This window comes from Carcharodon carcharias (genome assembly GCF_017639515.1).
Source record: "Carcharodon carcharias isolate sCarCar2 chromosome 39 unlocalized genomic scaffold, sCarCar2.pri SUPER_39_unloc_1, whole genome shotgun sequence".
NCBI classification, from domain to species: domain Eukaryota; kingdom Metazoa; phylum Chordata; class Chondrichthyes; order Lamniformes; family Lamnidae; genus Carcharodon; species Carcharodon carcharias.
The window spans coordinates 490,282-514,729 of record NW_024470814.1 but is presented as its reverse complement, the minus strand read 5'-3'; the positions used below and the strand labels follow the sequence as shown (position 1 = coordinate 514,729).

At 39.2% G+C, this 24,448-nt stretch overlaps 1 long non-coding RNA gene across 1 annotated transcript; it reads right to left on the bottom strand.

Annotated features, from left to right (window-relative positions):
• Positions 1 to 1,681: 1,681 nt before the first annotated feature.
• On the bottom strand, positions 1,682 to 23,675 carry LOC121274847. The gene is made up of 3 exons (XR_005942305.1): positions 23,395 to 23,675; positions 22,643 to 22,723; positions 1,682 to 2,222 (listed from the first exon to the last, which is right to left on the bottom strand). It is a non-coding gene; the product is annotated as an uncharacterized LOC121274847 (long non-coding RNA).
• Between the last annotated feature and the right edge of the window lie 773 nt (positions 23,676 to 24,448).

Genomic DNA, 24,448 nt, shown 5'->3' with positions numbered 1-24,448 from the left:
GACCGTTGTTCACCTCCTTGTGGATTGTGCCTTTGCAAAGAAGGTCTGGAGAGAGATGCAGTGGTTTCTGTCGAGGTTCATCCCGAGTAATTCAGTGAGACAGGACTCTGTGCTCTACGGGCTTTTCCCAGGACACACACTGAGACAAACATCAACTGCAGCTGCAGGATCATCAAAACGCTCTTTGTTCTGCACGAAACTTGTTGGTCTTACAGTGCAAAGAGTTGTCCCCGACCAAGTGTTACAGACTGGCATATTCCAAGGTCCAGGACTACATACTGAGGGATGCACTAAAGCTTGGTGCAGCCACTGCAAAGGCCCAATGGGGAAAGGTCGCTGTCTAAGACCTTTCTGCCACAGTGCACCGAGGGCCTGGGAATTGTATAGACCCATTGAAATGTATGACTCACACTGAATGTATGAGTGAATAGCACATGTATCACAATTGTATTGAAGCACCCCAGAGTGCAACATGATCTATGTCGATAACCTGAGTACCACTGCATTGTCTGACTGTCTGTAATGAATATGTTGACATGTCTGTAATGTTCATTGATTGTATTGAATCACCTCATGATCTATGTGGACAACTTGAAGATGATTACACTTTTTGTGATGGCCATTTTAAGATGTTTTGTAATGTTCTTCCAGATATTTTATGAATAAAATATATTTTCCAAAAACAAAAGAATATTTTGAACACCAAAGGTTAAATTCTATTGCACATCCTTTAATTTTCAATTTGAATCTTTTGCCCTCAGCCTGTATGTCTGACATGAAATGAATATTGTAAAACTGAAGAGAATTTCAATTGCACTGAGATTGGAAAGGGATATACAGAGACCGCTTGAATTTTATCGCACATTATGGCATTTCCAAGTCAATGTTTTGTAATGTAATTTTACACAATTTAAGGGTGTATATTTTTAGAGACACAAACATGTGTGCACACTCTCTTTATATCTCAGTCTCTTTCAAAGTTCGGTGACGAGACCCCTCCCTAACTCCACTTCTTCGACACAAGGTGGTTGATAGGGGCCTCAACCCATCCGCGAATCTGCCCTCACACCTTCCTCTCCATCCCAGAACCATGATAGGGTCCACCTTGTCCTCACTTATCACCCCATCAGCCTGCACATTCAAATGATCATCCTCAGCCATTTGCGCCAACTCCAGCATGATGCCACCACCAAACAAATCTTCCCTTCACCAACCCCCCACCCCCCCACCCCCCCGGCGGAATTCCGCAGTGATCGTTCCCTCTGGGACACCCTGGTCCATGCCTTTATCATCCCCTACATCTCAAGCCCCTCCCATGGCACCATCCCATGCAACCACAGAAGGTGTAACACCTGCCCATTTACTTCACCCCTCGTCACCATCGAAGGTCCCAAACATTCATTTCAAGTAAAGCAAAATTTCATTTGCACTTCCTTCAATTTAGTCTATTGCATTCACTGCTCCCAATGAGGTCTCCTCTCCAAAGGAGAGACCAAACGCCTGCATTCTACCATTGATGTCACCATTCGCACATTCCTTAGCTAATATCACCACCGTCAACACCCCTTTGTCCTTTTTTCTATGACATCTTTGGCAATCTCTTCTTTGCCTCCATCTATCACTGGTCTTCCATCCAGCTCTACCTGTCTCACCCCCCCTCAACTATCTTACATTTCACCTCATTTCTATATTTCCATATTTCTGCCGAACAGTCATACGGACTCAAAACATTAACTGTATTCCTCTCTGGAGATGCTGCCAGACCTGCTGAGTTTTTACAGCTATTTTTGTTTTTGTATGTTATTTCCGTCCCCTAGGTCACTCTCCTGTTCACTCCGGTATGTTTAATCGGTGGGTTGTACTAAAAGTGTCTGACTTCTGCGATAGTCCCATTCCAGAGGGGTCGCTGGACTCCAACTTGAAGGGTTGCTGAAACGGATAGAACTCTCCGCTAAGTGATTTTGAACATGGTTCTTCAAAGAGCCTTACTGTTCTTGTTTTCCACAGTGCACAGTGTAGTTTTACTTGAAGCTGGCGCCGTTGGTCCTGGCCTTTGTCCCTCCCTTCAACCTTCTTTGGCCAACTTCCCAGGTAGTAGTGGCCGCACAAATCTCTGGACCTTTGGGGAGCTGATGGTGCTGCTGGTCTTGGCATATGTCAGAGGAGGTGGAAGGGATCATTCAGGAAGGAGTGCTTGATGCTCAGGCCTCTGGAGGACTTCCCTGTGTTGGGGTGAAAATGTTTCATCATTTGGCAGTTGTGGAAAAATCACCAGATATTTTTACACCTGCATTAGCGGGTTTGGGAAGGGGTGTTGGTGCGGAGACGGTGCCATCTAGTGGTAATGTAAAGTGGACTGGTATTCCAGGAGCCCAGCTGAATGATCTAGTTACGTGGTTTCACAATTGAATTTAATTCAATTAAATCATTTTTTCAATCTGGAATCGAAAACGAGTCTCACGACTAGTGAACCATGAAATTATCATAAATTGCCATAAAAACCCATCTGGTTCACTAATGTCCTTTAGGGAGTGATATCTGCTGTCCTTACCCGGTCTGGCCTACATGTGACTCCTGACCTAGAGCATATGTGCATTACCTCTGAAGTGGCCCAGCAAACCACTCAATTCAAGGGCAGTTAGTGATGGGCAACAAATCTTTGCCTTGCTGTTGACCCCCCATGAACAAATAACATTTTGCTGAATGTGAATTTGTGCTTCACGAATCTCAGTTTACTCTAATGCTGGCATTATCTGGTTTGTGATTTTTGGCTTTTTTTTGATATCCATTGGAATTTTCATTTCTCTAACATGGCAGTCTCTGCTCTGTGAATCAGCACTTTATTCTGTAGCATCAGTCCCTGAAAGTGAGTGTGGATTTTACACTATATCTGTCAGTTTCTGGTACATGACTTTTCCAACTAAAGCAGTGTAGATTTTCCTTTATATCTGTCAGTTTTGGTGTATGTGAGTGGATTAGCTCGGCCCCTTTCAGTTTCTGGTATGTGTGAGTGTGAAACCTTTCCCTGTCCTCTTCTAAGACAGGACCCATGGGATTTTACTTGGTATCTGTTTGTCTCTGCTGTGTAGGTGTGCTATGTGCTCTGCACCTGCTTCCTCCCTGGTTAGTCAACAAAGTTTCTTTTTTCTCTCTGACAGTCTTTGGTGTGTGAGGATGGGCTGCATATGTACTTCTCAGTTCACTAGTCCAGGAGTGTTCTTGCAATAATGCATCTTTCAGTTTCAAGTATAAGAGTTCCAGTCTACTGTTGTCCCTGCCAGTGTTTTGTATTGGAGTGTGGCTTGTCTTCTCTGCATTCCAGATCTGTGTACGGAGTGCTATTTTTACTCTCAATGCAACTCCACTATGTGAATATATGTTTTATGATGCAACTCCCAGTCTCTGGTGTGGGACTCTGAGTTTCATACTGTACTTGACAGTGAATGGTGAGACTGTGCAACAGTTCTTGTGCCTGTCTGTTCCTGTCATGTGAGAGCAGTACCTAATCTGTAATTATCACTTTCTGGATTGAAGATTTTTTTTCTCTTTATGTCAATACCTTGTATGCACATTTCAAAAATGTGTATATTTAATCATTTATGAGATGTAGGAATGCCTGGTTAGGCCAGCATTAATTGTCCATCACAAATTGCATTTGAAAAGAGCTGTCATCTTGAACTGCTGCAGTCCATGTGATATAGGTACGCAAACTGTTGTTAGGGAGGGAATGCCAGGTTTTTGACCCAGAGACATTGAAGGAATAGCAATATATTTCCAGGTCAAGATGGTGAGTGGCTTAAAGGAGAACTTGCAGGTGCTGGTGTCCCCATATGTCGCTGTCCTTGTCCTTCTAGTTCGTAGCAGTCATGGGTTTGGAAGATGCTGTCCAAGGAGCGTTGGTGAGTTCCTGCAGTGCATCTTGCAGATGATACACACTGCTGCTCCAGTGGTGGAGGGAACCAATATTTGTGGATGTGGTGCCAATCAAGTGGGTTGCTTTGTACTGGATGGTATCAAGCATCTTATGTTGTTGGAGTTACACTCATCCAGACTAGTGGAGAGTATTCCCTCACACTCCTAACATGCCTTGAGGATGGTAGACACTGTTGGGGAGTTGGGAGGCGAGTTACTCTCCACAGGATTCCTAGCCTCTGACCTGCTCTGGTAGCCAGGGTATTTATATGTCTAGTCCAGTTCAGTTTCTTGACACTGTTAACCCCCAGAATGTTGATAGTGGGGGATTCAGTGATGTTAATGACATTGAATGTCAAAGGGTGGTGGTTAGGTTCTCTTGTTGGAGAAGGTCATTGCCTGGCACTTGTGTGATGTGGATGTTACTTGCCACTTGTCATTCCAAACCTAGATATTGTCTAGGTCTTGCTGCATTTGGACATGGACATGGACACTCTTTCAGTATCTGAGGAGCTGAGAACGGTGCTGAATATTGTGCAATCATCATCAAGCATACCCACAGTGAAGATGTTACTCTGCATCTGTCACTTCCTGAATGCTGAATGTATCTTCAATTTAGTAACTCATTTTCAGATAGGAGTATAATTTTCACTCTGTTTTTTTCAGACTCAACTATTAGAATGTCAATTTACCCTGGCAAGTTTCTGGTTTGTGCATGTGCTTCTAACTTATAACCAGTCTCTTCCACGTGGGTATGAGTTTCACACTGCCCTGTTGGTATCTGCTTTGTGATTATAGGTTTAAACCTGTACCTGTTAGTTTCTGGTGTGTGATATTGTGTTTTTCTCTGTGCTTGCCAATCTCTGATACAACAATAGTGCATTTAATCAGTACTCGTCAGGAACTAGGATGTTATTCTGAGTTTTGCTGTGTAACTTTACTTTCCAGATATCGGACCATGTATTTTTATATTCAGTTAATGATATGGGCATGTGTTTTTTTTTATTTGGTAGCTTACAGGTTCTGATAATTGACTGTGGATTTTACTCTTTACATGTCAGAGTGTGTGCCGTGTGAGTGTATATTTTCTTCTGTAGCAATCCGCATCAGCTATGGTTGTATTTAGCACTCATCCCACAGGTACCTAATATGTGAATGTGGATTTTATAATGTACCTATCATTCTCTTGTCTGTGCTGGCCAGTTTTACTCTGTAGAAGCCAGCATTTGGTATGATTTTGGATTTCAATCAGGACCAGCCAGCATATGGTTGGTAAACATGTTCTTGTTTTGCATGTGAGAGCTTGTGTCATGCGAGTGTGTATTTTTGTATGTGTGGCTGTTAGCTTCAGATTAGTGAGTGGAGCCTTGATAATGTATCTGACAGTTTTGTTTATATGCATGTGGAGTTTCCTTTTGGATCTTAGGTTTTAATTTTCTATTTGAATATGGAATTTACATTGTTCCTTCTGCTTCTGGTATGTGAATATATGTTGCATTCATTGCTCGTCCACTTGGTTTACGTGACAGTGTTTTTTTACATGGCTTCTCTCAGTCCTTACCATATCTTCCAGTGTGCAAGCGTGGCTTTTAAACTGTTTCTTCAGTTTCTAATTTATCATTGGGTGGATAATTCAGTAGCGGTCAGTTTCTGACATGTGCCTTTTTACTCTCTCTCTCTTTCTCTTTCTCTGCTGGTCCATTTCTGATGTGACTCTGTTTTATTCTGTATCTGTCAGGTTCCACTAGGTGACTGTTTTGTTTTTCATAATCAATGTAATTGCGTGTTTTAATCTGTACCTATTATTTTCTGATTTGTGTGTGCAGGTTTACTTCCATATCTATCAGTCTCTGGTATGCAATTCTGCATTTTACTCTGCACCTGTCAGTTTTGGAATTATGCGAGTACCTTCTAAAGTGTAACTTTCAGCCTGTGATATGTGAGTTCAGCTGCTCCTCTGAGTGTGTCTTTATTACTACAGCAGTGTCTTTGTTATGGATGTGGGGGAGTGTGTGTTTGGGGGTGTGTGTTGGTGTGCGGGTGTGTTTGTGTGTGTGAGTGTGTGTGTTGGGGGGGGTTGGTGTGTGGGCGTGTGTGTTTGGGTGTGTGTATGTGTGTGTGTTTATGTGTGTTGTGTATATATGTGTGTGTGTGTGTGTTTATTATGCTCTGGATTTTAATGTAATGTCTTCAGTTTCTGCTGAGGGAGTGTATGACTATTATATACCTGTCAGATTATGGTATACAAATTCACATTTTAGTCTCTCCTCCTCAGGCCCTGCTGTGCAAAAACAGATTTTACTCTGTACCTGTCTCTTTACTGCATGTGCATTTTATTCAGTTTCTAAGTCAGGAGAATACATTTTCCTTTGTATCCATCAATCAAGTGAGAAAGTGGCTTTTCAATTTGCTTCTCAATATATTTTCCTTCTTTGGGTGAAGCTTTCTTTGTCTTGTTAAGTTTCCGGTATATGATGAATGTATGTTCTATCCAGTACATAACTTTGAGTATTAGAATCTCTCAGTCGCTGACATGTCCATGGATCATCTACTCTGTCTCTGTTAGTCTCTGGTATATGAATGCAGATTTTGCTTACTATGCCACTTTTGGCAGTTGAGTGAGAGTTTTCACCTTTACCAATTGGTTTCTGGAATTTGTGTGTGTTTTCATTCTGTGCCTATCCATTGTTGAGGTCATATGGTGCTTGTCAGTCTCAAATTTGGAAATGTGGTTTCCATTTGAGACCGTCGATACTTGATATATTAGTGCGATGTTGCAATGTAGATGTTAGTGATACCTAATATCTTAGTGTGGTGTTACAATGTTAATGTTAGTGATACCTGATATATTCGTGTGGTGTTACAATGAATATATTCGTGATACCTCACATATTAGTGTGGCATTACAACAATTATTTTAGTGATAAATGATATATTAGTGTGGTGTTATAAAGTATATGTTAATGTCTGGTAACAGTTTTCTTTTTCTCTTTGTAGTGCCCATTTTTTAAAAATTATGACTGTGTATTGTTCTCTACATGTTCCCCTTTCTGGTATGTGACTGAGTGGTATTCCCTGTATCTCTCAATATTTTCTATGGCTGTTTATGGTCTGTTCTATTCCTGTAAGGTTATAGTGTGTAAATGTGGCTTTAAATGTGTCCCTACAGTTTTGACTTTGTGGTCATGTGATTTCTTCAGTATTTATAAGGTTCTGACATGTGAATATGTTTCTGTTTTGTTTTTCTCTCTGTTTCTGTCAGTTTCTAGCCCATGAGTCTGTGGTTATGTTTTCTTTATCAGTCAGTGTTTAGTATACGAGTGTGTGCTTTGTGCTGTATTTATCAATCCCAGGTATGTGCCTATGTGCTTTACACTGTAGCTGCCAGCCTCTGGTATGTGATTCTGAACTTCCCTTCACGCATTTAATTTCCAGGTATATGAGTGTGCATTTTCTGAGACTGGCCTCTCGGTCTTTGATACAGCAATGTGGTTGTTATTTTGTAACTTTCAGCTTGGGTAGTGTTAGTATTGATTTTCCTCTTTTTTCTCTTATAGATTAATAGTGTGTGGGTGTCTCTGGCTGGGCCAGCATTTATTGCCCATCCCTAATTGCCCTTGTTCAGAGGGAATTCAACAATCAGCCACATTGCTCGAGTCTGGAATCACATGTAGGCCAGGCCCAGAAAAGGACAACAGGTCTCCTTCCCTAAAGGACATTAGTGAACCAGATTTTATATATATGACAATCGGCAATGGTTTCATTGTCATCATCCAGCTCTCAATTCCAGATTTTTAGGGAATTAACATTTCACCATCTGTCATGATGGGATTCAAAACCAGGTCCCCACAGCATGAACCTAGGTCTCTGCAATGTTATGGCAGTTGTCAGCTTCTGGTACCTGAGCATGTTTTTTTGTTCTGTTCTTGTCAGCTTCTGGTATGAGCATGGATTTTAATCTGTACCTGGTGGGAGCAGAAATCGGAGTTTGGACTTTCTAATATACTGCCAGTTTTATCTATGGGTGTGGGGCTTTTCCTTCTGTATCTCCACATTCCTTTGCCCTTTACATGCAGGGGTTACTTTGCCTCATTTATTTTTATTTATATGAGTGAATGGTTTACCCAGTACTTGTCAGTTTCTTAATGTGGGGGTGGGTTTACTTTGGATATGGCAGTTGCTGCAATGAGTCTGTTTTTTTTTTCTGTCTCTGGTTTGTGAGTGCAAGATTTGCTCAGTACATGGTGGTTTTTGGTGGGTGTTTCCATGATTCTCAGTGGTAGATACATTCTATCATGTAAGTGTGGTTTTACACTGTACCTGCCAGTTTCTGAATTGTGTGTCTGATTTTGATATGGTGCATTTCAGTCTCTGACATAGGAGTATTGGATTTTCTGTCTCTGTCTGTCCTTGCTCTGCTTGTATGGTCTGACTCTGAGCTTCTGTATTATTCCATATCTGGCAGTTTGTGGTAGCCATTGTGCAATGTGTTCATTCCCCGGTTTGTGACTGTTCTTTAATGTACTTCACAGATGCTGATGTATAACATTGGTTTTCACTAAATAGTTGTCAGCTTCTGGTACCTAATTTTGTTTTATTTACTCTGTTCATGACAACATGAGGTGCAGGTGTGTTTTACGCCTTACCTGTCACTTTATCATATGAGTGTTTTTTTTTCTTTTTACTCAGTATCTTTCAACATTTGCTAAGTGTGTGCAAGTTCTAATGTATTCCTGTTCGAATGTAATTGCTGGTTTTACTCAATACCTGCATGTTTTTGATAGCGCAGTGAATGTTTTAGCCAGTACCAATCATTTGCTGGCATTTAAGTGAAGATTTAAACAATGCCTATTTGTTTTGTGAGATCTGCATGTGTTTTTCTAAGATGCCAATTATTCTGAGGTATAGGAGTGCTGTTTCAATCTGAAAATGCTCATTTCTGATATGTGATTGCTACTTTGCTTTGTACCATGCAGTGTCTAGCATGAGAGTTCCCCTGCCCAATTCCTTGTATTCCTAAGTGAATTGTTTGTGAATGTGCACTGTCCCTTGCCTGTTTCTCTTGCTGGTATGAGGCTGTGGGTGATTCATTGCTTCTGTCAGTCTTTGCTAAGTGTGTTTATGCTCTGCTTTGTCCCTGGCAGGCTTCAGTACTTTTAAACTCTCCTTCTATTTCTGGCACCCACAAACCATTCAGTTTATGAGGTGATTTTTGTTTTCTTTGTGTATGTCAGTTTCTGATTGATGTGCATGTTTTTTTTAAAAACTTTATTCATCTAGTTATCTTATATCCGTTCGCCTCTACTAGGAGAGTGCGCTTTGCCACATCTCTGTCAGTCTCTAGTGTCTAACTGTATGTTTCACTTTGCACCTGCCATTTCCGGGTTTCTGAAAGCTGATTTTATACAAATATCTGTCAATCTCTGGTATGCAATTGTACATCTTACTCTGTACCAGTTTCTGAAATATAGGTGTAAATTTCTTATACTCTTCCTGTTAGTTTCTGGTATGTGACTGAAGTAACAGTTCCTGAGGTTTATGTGAGGGTTTAAATGTGTATCATTCAACATTGTCATCTAAATGTTACCATTAGCATCTCCGGGGTAGTATTTGTTATGCAAGACTCGAGTTGTGAGCTGTACTCATTTTTCTGGTACATATACTCCATGTTATTTTCTCTGCAATGCTATCTTTGTTGGTGACCTTGTGATTTACCTGTATCTGTGATACGTGAATTTGGTTTTCATTAGTCTCTCTGTTTACAGCTTGCCTTCCAGCCTATTTTATTGAGTGGGATATTCATGCTATATCGCTAACTCCATCATAGTGTCTGTGAGTGTATGTAGGAATTTGTTTTACTTTTATTATGTGTAAGGCTTTTTTTGGCGCTGTTGGTGTGTGTGCCATTAATGATGTGTCTGATGCTGTCTGAAGCTGAATCTGAGTGAGATATATTCCATATCTGTCAGTACCCAGTGCTGTGGTTCAATTTGGATTGCATATTATACAGGTATAATACATACATAGTTATACGAGGACATGATTCATTCAGTACCTGCCAGTTTCTGGTGTCTGAGTGTAGGTTTATTCTGTATATGGCTGTTGATAGAAATCTTGTCGATGTTCTGCTCTGTCCCTCGCAGTTTCTGGATTGTGAGTTCAAATTTTAAGCAGTAACTACCAGTTTTTTTTTTGGCGGGTGGTTTCATAAATGAATGAGTGATGGATTCACTTATGTCAGTGTAAGTTGAGAGTGTGGTTTAAAAAAGGCTGGTGTCAGTGTCTGACATGGGAGTGTGGGCCTTTCTCTGCATCAGTCTGTCTTTGATGTGTTTGCATGGATGTTTCTCTGGCTCATTCAGCTCTGGTATGCCAATGAATGCTTTATTCCATATCTGGCAGTCTCAGGTAGGGATTGTGCAATTGATTCAGTATGTGAGTGTGGGTATCCTAATGTACACCTGAGACTTTGTGAGTGCATTCTACTAAATACCTGTCAGTCTAAGGTGGTGAATTTTGATTCTTACTCTGCTAATGACTATCGCACGTATGGGTGCATGATTTTATTCAGCACCTGTCAATATCTTGTGTTTGGGATTTAATCAGCCTCTTTTAGTTTTTGCTATGTTTTTACATGTTCTACACTGTCCGTTTGTCTTTTGGGTGCAATTGCAGGCTGTGGAAGGTGATGTATGTTTCAAAAAATACACTCTGTTACTGGCAGTTTTACACTGTGTTTGTCATTTTCTGAGATTTGTGCCTGTTTTCTGCCAATTTCTGATACGTGAGCAGGGTTTTACATTGAACCTCAGTGTGTCTGGTATTAAGGTCACACTGGGCCCACCCCAACCATTGATATTCCTAAGTGATTTATTTGTGAATGTGTGTTGTTCCCTGCCTGTTCCTATGTCTGTTTTGTACAATGAGTTATTCTTTGTGCCTATTTGTCTTTGCTGTATGTTTTATTTTATGTTTGACTATGTGTCTCTCAGTTTCCACTGTGCAAAATTGGCTTTTAAACTGTTTCTTCAGTTTATAATTTGTCATTGTGTGAATGATTCAGTAGCAGTCAGTTTCTGACATGTGTCCTGTTTTTTCTTTCTCTCTCTGCTGGTCAGTTTCTGATGTGAGTATGTGTTTTATTGTATATCTGTCATTTTCCACTAGGCGAGTGTTTGTTTTTCACTATCAGATGTAATTGCTTGTTTTAATCTGTACCTGCTATTTTCTGATTTTTGTGTGCAGGTTTACTTCCATATCTATCAGTCTCTGGTATGCAATTCTGCATTTTACTTTGTACCTGTCACTTTTGGAATTATGGGGATACCTTCTAAACTGTAACTTTCAGCCTGTGCTATGTGAGTTCAGCTGCTCCTCTGAGCGTGTGTTTATTATTGCACCAGAGTGTCTTTGTTATGGGTGTGGGTGTGTGTGTGTGTGTGTGTGTGTGTGTGTGTGTGTGTGTGTGTGTGTGTGTGTGTGTGTGTGTGTGTGTGTGTGTGTGTGTGTGTGTTTGTTTATTATAGTATGGATTTTTATGTAATGTCTTTAATTTCTGCTGAGGGAGTGTATGATTATTATATACCTGTTAGTTGATGATATACAATTTTGCATTTTAGTCTCTCCTTCTCCAGTCCTGCTGTGCAATAACAGATTTTACTCTGTACCTGTCTCTTTCCTGCATGTGCATTTTATTCAGTTTCTAAGTCAAGAGAATATATTTCCCTTTGTATACGTCAACCAAGTGAATGTCGATTTTCTCCAGTACTTTAATTTTAAGACATATGGGTTTGGGTTTTAATCAGTGCTGTTAGAATCTCTTGGCTTGTGTTTGGGTATTAATCTATCTCTGTCAATCCCAGTATAATGTACATGTATCATTCTCTACCTGCCAGCTCTTGTTACATGCATTTGTTTTTTTTTTTTCCCCCATTTCTGCCACTGTCACTCTCCACTGCAGTATTCTGTGTTCTGCTATCTCTTGGTCAGTCTCCGATCTGTGAATTCTGGTTTAATTAGCCCCTACCGTTTCCTGTATGTGACTTTGTATAATATATTGCCTCTGTCACATTTAGCAATATGGAGGTAGGTTGTTTTCACTACGGATCAGTGTTTGCGATATATTTGAATATTAATCTATCTCTGCCAATCACTTTTTTTTTTCTCTCACTTTCAGTGCCCTGTATGAGGGTAGATATTTTATTCTGGAGCTGCCTGTGCTTGGAGTGTGAGTGAGAGTTTTACCCCATTTGTCAGTTTCTGGAGTATGATTTTTGTTTTACCTGTCTCTCTCAATTACTGGTAGGGCAGTGTGGATTTTCATCCACATCTCAGTTATTTCTATGTGTGTATGCATTTTACTCTCCCCATTTCAGATTCTGCTATGTGAGAGTGTGTGTTCCATATCTGTCATTTGCTAATGTGTAAAATACTTTGTTTGTGTTAGTCTCTGCTGTGTATTTGTTTGATTTACTCTGAAACTGTAACTCCCGGGTTTGGCAGGGAAGTGTTTTTTTTTTGTTGTCAGTCTCTTGTATGTGAGTCTGAAATTCATAATGTTGCTATCAATTCACTGTAGCAAGAGTGTGGGCTTTATACTGTGCCATTCAGTTCCTGCTATCAGAATCCCACATTTATAATGTCCCTGTCAGTGTCTGGTATGGGATTTTATCCTTTCTCCCATATTGGCCAGCACTTGGCTTGTGTTAGCTTTACCCTGTGTCTCAGCCTGTGGTATGTGAAGGTGTGTTTTATGATGTGCCTTTCAGTTTCTGCTGTGACCTTGTATGTTTCATCCTTTACATGACATTTTACAGTGCAGGTGTGCACCTTTTTGTTTTACACATGTCTGCTTTTGTCATCTGCGTGTGATACTTAATCAATATTTCTATCTTTGCTTGGATTATTCCATATCTACCACTCTCTGAAATGTGAGTGAGGATTCTTCCCTGCATCTGTCAATTTCTGCTGGCTGATTTTGTGTTCTACTCATTACCTGTCTTTTTTGTGTATCAGAGTAGTTTCCACTCTGTATCTGACAGGCTCTGCTTTGTGAGGGCTGACTTAGAGAGTACCTGTCAAGTTTTTGGTTTTAGAGTTTGCTTTTAATTTGTACCTGGACCTGGCTTTGTGGGTGTGAGTTTCACACTGGCCTGTCAATATCTAGATTGTTACTGTGGGTTTTAATCTTTACTTATCAAGTTTCTGGTATGTAACTTTGAGATGTTACTCTGTCCTTGTCATTCACTGATCAGAAAGGGTTTTGTTTATTTTGTATCTGCCATTTTCTAGGATGTGATTCTAATCTTGCTTTGTACCATTAATGTCTGGAAATGTGACTATGTCATTTTTATATTTGACCTCTCAATCCCTGTATAGGATTGTGGATTTTTTTGGCTGATTTCAGATTCTGATCAGCATGGGTCTTACATTTTACCTGTCAGAATCTGATATGTGAGTGTAGTTTGAGTAATACAGAAGCAGTCTCAGGTAGAGTGTGTTTTTACCTCTCTTCCTATCAGGTCTTGGTACAGGAGTATAGATGTTGTAATGTACCTCTCATTCACTGGTCTATGCTGGCAGATTGTAGTCTGTAACTTTCAATATAGCTTGATTTGGGATTTTATTCTGTACTTTCTATTTCTGATTTGTCAGCATCTTTTTTCCCTGTATTTCTGAGCTCCTGGGATGTGAGTGCATGCTTTATTCTGTTTCGATTATGTTCAGATTGTTTAGTGCGGTGCTTCATAATGTTCCAATCAGTTTTATATATAAGAGTGTGGCTACTCAACTTGTTTCTCATTTTAATTTCCTTTTTTGGGCGAAGTATTCTTATCTTGTTAAGTTTCTGGTATATGATGAATGTATGTTCTATCCAGGACATGACTCTGAGTTTTAGAATCTCTCAATCTCTGACTTATCCATGGATGACCTACTCTGTCCCCGTCAGTCTCTGATATGTGAATGCAGCTTTTTCTCCTTCTGCCACTTTTTGGCAGCTGAGTGAGTGTTTCCACCTTTACCAATTGGTTTCAGCCATTTGTGTGTGTTGTTATCCTGTGCCAGTCATTTTCTGAGAGCGTATGGTACCTGTCAGTCTCAAATTTGGAAATATGGTTTCCATTTGAGACTGTCAATACCTGATATATTAGTGTGGTGTTACAATGTATATGTCAGTGATACATCATATATTAGTGTGGTGTTACAATGTATATGTCAGTGATACATCATATATTAGTGTGGTGTTACAATGTATATGTCAGTGATACATCATATATTAGTGTGGTGTTACAATGTATATGTCAGTGATACATCATATATTAGTGTGGTGTTACAATGTATATGTCAGTGATACATCATATATTAGTGTGGTGTTACAATGTATATGTCAGTGATACATCATATATTAGTGTGGTGTTACAATGTATATGTCAGTGATACATCATATATTAGTGTGGTGTTACAATGTATATGTCAGTGATACATCATATATTAGTGTGGTGTTACAATGTATATGTCAGTGATACATCATATATTAGTGTGGTGTTACAATGTATATGTCAGTGATACATCATATATTAGTGTGGTGTTACAATGTATATGTCAGTGATACATCATATATTAGTGTGGTGTTACAATGTATATGTCAGTGATACATCATATATTAGTGTGGTGTTACAATGTATATGTCAGTGATACATCATATATTAGTGTGGTGTTACAATGTATATGTCAGTGATACATCATATATTAGTGTGGTATTACAATGTATATGTCAGTGATACATCATATATTAGTGTGGTGTTACAATGTATATGTCAGTGATACATCATATATTAGTGTGGTGTTACAATGTATATGTCAGTGATACATCATATATTAGAGTGGTGTTACAATGTATATGTCAGTGATACATCATATATTAGTGTGGTGTTACAATGTATATGTCAGTGATACATCATATATTAGTGTGGTGTTACAATGTATATGTCAGTGATACATCATATATTAGTGTGGTGTTACAATGTATATGTCAGTGATACATCATATATTAGTGTGGTGTTACAATGTATATGTCAGTGATACATCATATATTAGTGTGGTGTTACAATGTATATGTCAGTGATACATCATATATTAGTGAGGTGTTACAATGTATATGTCAGTGATACATCATATATTAGTGTGGTGTTACAATGTATATGTCAGTGATACATCATAAATTAGTGTGGTGTTACAATGTATATGTCAGTGATACATCATATATTAGTGAGGTGTTACAATGTATATGTCAGTGATACATCATATATTAGTGTGGTGTTACAATGTATATGTCAGTGATACATCATATATTAGTGTGGAGTTACAATGTATATGTCAGTGATACATCATATATTAGTGTGGAGTAACAATGTATATGTCAGTGATACATCATATATTAGTGTGGTGTTACAATGTATATGTCAGTGATACATCATATATTAGTGTGGTGTTACAATGTATATGTCAGTGATACATCATATATTAGTGTGGTGTTACAATGTATATGTCAGTGATACATCATATATTAGTGTGGTGTTACAATGTATATGTCAGTGATACATCATATATTAGTGTGGTGTTACAATGTATATGTCAGTGATACATCATATATTAGCGTGGTGTTATGATGTTAATGGTAGTGATACCTGATACACGAGTGTGGTTTTACAATGTATATGTTAGTGCCTGGCAAGAGATTTTTTTGAGACTGTCAGTTCCTGATAAATTAGTGTGATATTTTAATGTTAATGATACCTGGTATATTAGTGTGGTGTTACAATGTATATGTTAGTGATACCTAAAATATTTGTATGGTGTTATAATATTAGTGTCTGGTAACAGTTTTCTTTTTCTCTTTGTAGAGCCCTTTTTTTTTTACTTGTGATTGTGTATTGTTCTCTACATGTTCCCCTTTCTGGTATGTGACTGACTGGTATTCCCTGTATCTCTCAATATTTTCTATGGCTGTTTATGTTCTGTTCTATTCCTGTCAGGTTATAGTGTGTAAATGTGGCTTTAAATGTGTCCCTACAGTTTTGACTTTGTGGTCATGTGATTTCTTGAATATTTATAAGCTTCTGACATGTGAATATGTTTCTGTTTTGTTTTTCTCTCTGTTTCTGTCAGTTTCTAGCACATGAGTCTGTGTTTATTTTTTTCTTTATCTGTCAGTGTTTACTATATGAGTGTGTGTTTTGTGCTGTATTTATCAATCCCAGGTATGCACCTATGTGCTTTACACTGTAGCTGCCAGACTCTGGTATGTGATTCATGCAATTAATTTCCAGGTATATGAGTGTGCATTTTTTGAGACTGGCCTCTCGGTCTTCGATACAGAAATGTGGTTGTTATTTAGTAACTTCCAGCTTTTGTTGTGAGTATTTATTTTCATCTTTTTCCTCTTATTTGTTAATAGTGTGTGGGTATCTCTGGCTGGGCCAGCATTTATTGCCCATCCTTAACTAACCTTGTTCAGAGGACATTTAAAAATCAGCCACATTGCTCGAGTCTGGAATCACATGTAGGCCAGGCCCAGATAAGGACAACAGATCTCCTTCCCTAAAGGACATTAGTTAACCAGTTTTTATATATACAACAATTGGCAATTGTTTCATGGTCATCATCCAGCTCTCAATTCCAGATTCTTAGTGAATTAAAATTTCACCATCTTTCATGATGGGATTCAAAACCAGGTCCCCACAGCATTAACCTAGGTCTCTACAATGTAATGGCAGTTGTCAGCTTCTGGTACCTGAACATGTTTTTTGTTCTGTTGTTGACAGCTTCTGGTATGAGCATGGATTTTAATCTGTACCGGGTGGGAGCAGAAATCGGAGTTTGGACTTTCTAATATACTGCCAGTTTTATGTATGGGTGTGGGGCTTTTCCTTCTGTATCTCCACTTTCCTTTGTACTTTGCATGCAGGGGTTACATTGCCTCATTTATTTTCAGTTATGTGAGTGAATGGTTTACTCAGTACTTGCCAGTTTCTTAATGTGGGGGAAGTTTTACTCTGGATATGGCAGTTGCTGCAATGAGTCTGTTTTTTTTTTTCTGTCTCTGTTTCTGGTTTGTGAGTGCAAGATTTGCTCAATGGCAGGTGTATGCATGATTTTATCAGTGGTAGATACATTCTATCATGTAAGTGTGGTTTTACACTGTACCTGCCAGTTTCTGAATTGTGTTTCTGATTTTGATATGATGCATTTCAGTTTCTGACAGAGGAGTATTGGATTTTCTGTCTCTGTCTGCCTTGCTCTGCTTGTATGGTCTGACTCTGAGCTTCTGTATTATTCCATATCTGGCAGTTTGTGGTAGCCATTGTGCAATGTGTTCATTCCCCGGTATGTCATTGTTCTGTAATGTACTTCGCAGATGCTGATGTATAATATATGTTTTCACGAAATAGTTGTCAGATTCTGGTAGATAATTTTGCTTTATTTACTCTGTTCATGACAACATGAGGTACAGGTGTGCTTTACTCCTTACCTGTCACTTTATCGTATGAGTGTTTTTTTTTCTTTTTACTCGGTATCTTTCAACATTTGCTAAGTGTGTGCAAGTTCTAATGTGTTCCTGTTCGAACGTAATTGCTGGTTTTACTCAATACCCACCTTTTTTTGATAGGGCAGTGAATGTTTTAGACAGTACCAATCATTTGCTGGCATTTAAGTGAAGTTTGAAACAATGCATTTTTGCCTTGTGAGATCTGCATATGTTTTTCTATGATGCCAATTACTCTGAGGTATAGGAGTGCTGTTTCACTCTGAAAATGCTCATTTCTGATATGTGATTGTTCCTTTGCTTTGTACCATGCAGTGTCTAGCATGAGAGTTCCCCTGCCCAATTCCTTGTATTCCTAAGTGAATTGTTTGTGAATGTGCACTGTCCCTTGTCTGTTTCTCTTTCTGGTATGAGGCTGTGGGTGATTCTCTGCTTCTGTCTGTCTTTGTTAAGGGTATTTATCCTCTGCTCCAGTACTTTTAACCTCTCCTTCAAATTCTGGTTCTAAACAAACCAGACACCCATAAACCATTCAGTCTATAAGGTGATTTTTGTTTTCTTTGTGTCTGTCAGTTTCTGATTGTTGTGCATGTTTTTTTTTAAACTTTAGTTATCTAGTTATCTTATATCCGGTCGCCTCTGCTAGGAGAGTACACTTTGGCACGTCTCTGTCAGTCTCTAGTGTCTAACTGCATGTTTCACTTTGCGCCTGCCATTTCCTGGTTTCTAAAGCAGATTTTATACAAATATCTGTCAATCCCTGGTATGTGATTGTGTATCTTACTCTGTACCAGTTTCTGAAATATTGGTGTCAATTTCTTACTGTACTTTCAGCCTTTTGTATGAGAGACTGCGTATCATTCTGTACCCTTCAGCTGTTCATATGAGAGTGTGCACATTTAACTGCCCTGCTAACACCCAACACTGGCTTGACAGACACTCTCTGTACTGCACAGTTTCTCTATGTTGGTGATTAATTTTATGTACTTAACCATCACATAGCAGAAACTGATGTATGTTTACTCTATACCTACTGGTTTCTGGTATGTATGTGTGTATTTTAATGTCTCCCCATGAGTCTCTAGTATGAGGGCATACCTTGTATCATTTACTGTTCAGTCCCTGGTGTCTAATAATGAATTTAACTCTGTAACTCTTATTTTTTTGGTTCTGTTTGTCTCTCAGTTCCTTGTGTGAGTCCATGTGCATTTTCATTTCTGTAAGAGACAATAGTTTTCCCTTTGCACATGTCAGTCGATGCAAAGTGAGGGTAGATTTTACTCTGTCCCTCTAAGATTCAGGTTTGTGGGTTTGGGATTTTACTCAGTACCTGTTCGTGGCTGTTGTCATGTATTTGGATTTTAATTTATCCCTGGCATGTTAGTTTATGTTTTCACCTTTACCTGCCATCCTTGCTATACAATTGCATTTTTAAATCCGTGTCATGGTCTGCTACATCATTATGTACTGGAAACTCTTCCACTCAGTCTCCAGTATGCGAATGCTAATTTAATTAGTATCTGTTCCTTTTTTGTGTCTGATTTTTTTATTTTTTTATTAGACATTTTGCCTTCCAGATTTAACCTATAGGTGCCGGATTTATTTGGTATCTGACAGTGTCTGTTGTTTTATATTTGGAATCTAATCTATCCCTGTCAATTTCTTAGTGTCTTTCCTCTGTGTTTCTCATGCTCTAGTATGTGCGTGTGTGTTGTATTCTGGAGCTACCAGTTCTTGGTGTGAGAGTGTTGCTTTGTATTTAGCAGGTTCAGCTACATTATTGTGCATTCTACTCTAACCCTACCAGTCTGCAATTTAGCAGCTTTGAGTGTAACATGATCCTGCCAGTTTCCTGATTGTGAACATGTATTGTTTTCAAAATCGGTCACATTCTGGAGTGTAATTGTGAGTTCTCGAGTGTGCATGCCAGTCTATATCATTTGAGTGTGGGTTTTCATTTACACCTGTCACTTACAAGCATGTCCCATTCCATGCCTGTAAGATTCTGTGTCATGAATGTAGGTAATTCTCGATATACTTAGTTTTGGATCTGTGAACGCATGTTACATTCAGTACCTGTCAAGCACTGGTATATATGTGTTTGTGACATACTGTTCATCTCTGGAGTAGCAATGCATATGTTATACTCTTCCTGTTGGTTTCTGGTATCTGTGACTGAAGTAGCAGTTCCTGAGGCTTAAGTGAGGGTTTAAAACTGTAACATTCAACATTGTCATCTAAATGTTACTGTTAGCATCTCCCAGGTAGTCTTTGTTATGCAAGACTCGAGTTGTGAGCTGTACTCATTTTTCTGGTACATATACTCAATGTTATTTTCTATGCACTGCTACTTTGTTGAGTGCTTGTGATTTACACTGTATCTGATATGTGAATTTGAATTTCATTAGTCTCCCTGTTTACACCTTGCCTTCCAGCCCATTTTTTTTTTGACTGTGGGATTCTTGTTATATCTATAAGTCCCTCATGGTGCCTGTGAGTGTAAGCAGTAACTCGTTTTACTTTTATTATGTGTAATTCTTTTTTTGGTGCTCTAGGTGTGTGTGCCATTAATTATGTGTCTGATGCTGTCTGGTCCAGCATGTGGATGAGATGTATTCCATATCTGTCAGCATCCAGTAAAGTATTCATTTTGGATTGCATATTATATCTCTCAACCAATGAAAACTGCACGATGGATTACTTCAGTGACTCAGAACCGTTCATTAGATTTGGATTTGATTTGTATCAGTTTGTCTTGTTATCTTCTCTGTATTTCATTCAGAAAATTATGGTTCACAGTATATGGTACAGAATGCATGAGAAATTTATTCTATTGTACCACATCCATAGATTCCTGTCTGACTGTTGCTATATAAGTGTGGGATTCAGTATGTTGCTATCATATTTTATTTATTTTAGTTAGGTATTATTTCTGTATCTGTCACTTCCTTATATTTTCTACAAATAGTGGATTGGTTTGACACCTAACAACATCTGTCCTTTGAGTGGATGCTTAAAATAGTGTTTAGTCTCTGATATTGTCTGAGATTATGGCTTCATGCAACAGATACAATTCACTGCCAAGTTATGCATTTTTGCTCTTTCAGCAACTCTCTTCTACTGAAAAAGCTTGAGGGCAACATGTTTCTATACCGGAGCCTTTTTTTAAATGAGTTATATCTGTCTGTGTATTCTAATATGACACTGTGAACTAACGTTCCATTTGAAGCCTGATTCTCTTGACCTGAATTCTGGATTTAATTATATTCAAGTTCAACAAAACATATGTGTAGGACATATGAAGGGTCTGTCTCTTGGTCTTTGCCTAAAATTCTCATGTGGATATGTAGCTGGTCTGTCCTACACATGCATATGGATTGACAGTGTCTGTAATAATCCATAGCAGTGCAAGTGTCATCCTGTTAATACATGGTAAAGCAAGATATGCAATGCCTATATTATCCCACAATAGCTGTGACACTTTCTGCGGACTGCTACTGCACATGAGTGTGAGATGCCTGCTGTATGATAATCTTATATTTTGGAATGGTTTTTGTTGTCAAAAGAGTATAGAATTAATAGTGTCTGTGGTACTCCATGGTAGTCTAGAAATGATCCAGTTGCTGAATGCTGATTTCATCAGAGGTAATGCAGAATCATCTGTATGATTCCTGGTCAATCATATGCTTTGTTTGTCTGGAATCTAGAATTATGCTACCATGAACAGAATACAGAACTAATTGGGACCTTGATGCATCGAAGTAAGGTACATTCAGAAAAAAAATAGCACACTAAAAAAAACACAAAATACGGTCACAACATATTGACTCCCACAATTGTCTGGCAAGAATCAGACAAGAATCAATGGTTGTAGTACTAAAGAATTAATTTCTCATGCATTCTGCACCATAGACTGTGAATCTTTTATTTCTAATGAAATACAGAGAAACTAAGAAGCCGAACTGATACAAATCAAATCCAAATCTGATGAACAGCTCTGAATTACTCAAATGATCCATCGAGCAGTTATCATTGATTGATAGATATAATATGCAATCCAAATTGAACCAAAGTACTGGAGACTGATAGATATGGAATACATCTCACCCAGATGCAGGACCAGACAGCATCAGAGACATCATTTATGGCATACACACACACACCCACAGCACCAACAATAATAAAAGAATAAGGAACTCCCACATACACTCACAGGCACTAATAGATACAGCATGAATCTCCCACTCAAAAAAATAGGCTGGAAGTCAAGCTGTAAACAGGGAGACAAATGAAAACCAAATTCACATATCACAGATACAGTGTAAATCACAAGCTCTCACAACAAATATAGCAATGCAGATAAAATAGCATCAAGTATATACCAGAAAAATGAGTACCGCTCATAACTCGAGTCTTGCATAAAACAGACTACCCGGGAGATGTTAATGGTGACAGGAAGATTACACTGCTCAATGATACAGTTTTAAACCCTCACTTAAGTCTCAGAAATTGATCCTATCACTGTAACTCAGTGTAGAATTGCTACTCTCTAACGTAGAAATGTTTCTGGGAATATTTATCCACACATATCAATGGAAAGAAGATAAATGGAGCTGAGTTGCAAAATGACAATGTGTAATTGGCAGAACAGATGTGATAGAGGGTCTGAATGTTCTCTTTCTGATCCTCTAATTCTATGATATGTTGGTAATTTGGGACTGGAATCCAAATTTGCATAGTTGATGACAATAATAATCAGATGCACTGAAGAAGCACCACTGTTCTTGCTCAATATAACTGATAGATGCAGTTCTCAACTCTCTCTGCGACCCCTCCCCCTTATCCTCCCCCTTCACTGTATCAGTGATTGTTTGAGATTATTGGTTTCTGTCTCTGGAGTTGTTGGTTCAGGCAATGACCTCATTTACTCTGGGGTGTGGGGGTTGTTCATTTTAAGAGTACATGTGCAGCCGAAAAAATGTGAACTGGTACCACATTAGTGTGCATTGTTCTTGTTTCTGACCGAGAGAGTCAAAAGGGAACCTGTGAGCATGACTGTTTTTACGATTAAATTGTGTGGCTCAAGAACTTTGTATCTCTGTGAGGCTCACTGGTTCACCTCCCCATAACAGTACAAGTGATGCCAGTTCTGTGCTAGTGTGCTTTAGGAGATAGTCCACCTACCGTTTGTCAGGAGTTGACTGTGGTCTTCCTGCACCCCGAATGTAGTAACAATCCCAATTGGTCTGTGCCTAGCTAAGGATGCTGTGAAGAGATTGGTAATGAAAATAATATGTTACTCCATAGAGCAAGTTGCAGACGAGAATATCAATTGAGTTGGAAACCATTATGCCAGTTGCTAATAAGTTACACTATTTGGAGTGGGGAAGCAGAGATGCAAACTTTGCAATGTCTGGCAGCACTGCAATGCTGGAGCACTCAGCTTCAGAACACCAGTGTTATTTTAAAGGAAAGTGATCCATAGTGAGTTTTCAATATTTATTCACAACCTAAACCGTGCACTGATCCAAGGCCGGGTCTTTGTCAGACAGGACAATAGCTACGAATTAGTCAAGGTTCACATTTTCAACTCCTAAAGGACATTTGACAAATTCGTATTCACTTCCACGGATATAAGCTAGTGTTAAACATCCATTGTTTTCTGTTGAAATTGAGTTCAAGGCCTTTTTTATGAACATAATGTCCTCGCCCCTGATGTAGCGATAATATAGCTCTCAATCACTAACATAACACTTCTGGGGGATCCAATGCTCTGAAAAATATTTTTTTTTATATAACCATGTTTTTTTTTACACACTTCTAGGTGCACTTTGAGAAACTCGACACTCAGTTCAATTCTCACGAATCGCTGCCACATAACGCGACTAGGACTGTCCTCTGGAGCATTGGTTTCCAGAGCAAGAATATTGACTCACCAACAGAGGGGGCCCCTCGCTTCCCAGCTCACTCCATGTTCCGGTAGCACTTCCTGCTCGCACTCTGAAGTCGGCTGCATTTGAACCAGGCTGTCGAACACCACCCGAGGAGGCGGTCACAAGGCGAGGTGCGTCTGGAAGGAGGCTGCCAAACCTCCCCCTGCTGTGTCCAGCGATGAGGAATCGAGGAACTCCACAAATAGTCCCTCCGGGCAGTGCAAGGGGAGAGGCACACGCATGCGCCTCTCTTGTCAGTTTCAGGATGTGTGTGTGTTAGGGAATGGGTGGTAACAGCTTATTTTAGGCGCATGCTCAGTCTTCCTTACGTCAATTTCTGTGCGTAATCCACACGTAATAATGGTCCAGGAAACAGGACACGCCCTTTGTCTGGCAACTGCTTAATCACATTCATAGAGTTACAGAGAGAAACAGCACAGAAAAAGGCCCTTCTGCCCATCGAGTCTGCGTCGGTCACTTATTTACCATCCTCTCCGTAGAATTCATAGAACTAATTGCAGCACAGAAGGAGGTCCCTGCTGAAGTAAACATGAAACAACATTATTTTCATCCACATGTGAAATTTTAGCTTCACAGAGTCACAGAGGTATACAGCACAGCAAAATGCCCTTCGGCCCATCCATCTGCGCCGAAAAAACTAGTACCTAACTCTTCTAATCCCATTTTCCATCACTAGGCCCATAGCCTTGTATACCATGGCATAGCCAAAGTGCACATCCTAATACTTACTAAATGTTATGAGAGTTTCTGCCTCTTCCATCCTTTCAGGCAGTGAGTTTCAGATTCCTTTAATTCTTCCTCACATTCCCTCTAAACCTCCTGCCCCTTACCTTAAGTCTATGCTATAGCGATGGCACTTTGAGTTTATGACAACATGTGAATGAGTTGTGAAATCAATCGGCAAACATTTTTTTTTAAATTAAAGAAGAGAAAAGCTAAGTACTGCAGATGCTGCAAATCAGAAACAAAATCAAAAATGGTTGGAAAAACACAACAGGTCTGACAGCATCTGTGCAGAGAAAGACAGAGTTAGCAT